Here is a 651-nt window from a genome sequence, read left to right on the forward strand (position 1 = left end):
GTTTCCCTGGACGTGCTCTACTCTTTCACCCAGACCTTCCAGCAAGGAGGCTTTTGAAGATGTTCAATACTTACCAGAGATTTCCGAGTGCATGACAGTACAGGGATAGCTGCTGTACAACATGCTTCACACACATGGTGGGTTTGATGCTTCGCAAATTCATGTATGCTGTATCACAATGCTCAGTAAGTCCCATATGTTACAAATGCCTCTATATGTAAAACAGCAGTAAGACTGATGTTTAAAATCCATTTGGGACCCTTCAGACTGTATATTGGTAACAGCCTCTGAGGAATAACATGCTGCTCCCCACAAAAAAGCACACGGGGAGGTATCGTAGCAAGAAGCCATAAAAACCTCAAGGGTCTAAAGGTGCTCTAAAGGTACCTTCCTTTTCAGAAGGACTATTTAATTCCACGTAGGTGCTTCAGTTTGTGAAAACCCAGCTAGCAAGCAAGGTTCTGTTTTTCTCGCGCTCTGATTCACGAGCAAGATTTGAATCCTGTTAACAGCAGATACAGCCACCACAGTCAGAATAATAAATAAATCGGTTGAATTTCATTTATTGGAGCTCAGAAAAATGCCTCGTTAAGAGTTTTTAAGCCCGTGCGTCCCCTCAGGCTCTTCCTCCCCCCCCCCCCCCCGGGGGCC

This window comes from Haliaeetus leucocephalus, unplaced genomic scaffold (assembly GCF_000737465.1).
Source record: "Haliaeetus leucocephalus isolate CR32 unplaced genomic scaffold, Haliaeetus_leucocephalus-4.0 Scaffold0, whole genome shotgun sequence".
In the NCBI taxonomy this organism is placed as follows: domain Eukaryota; kingdom Metazoa; phylum Chordata; class Aves; order Accipitriformes; family Accipitridae; genus Haliaeetus; species Haliaeetus leucocephalus.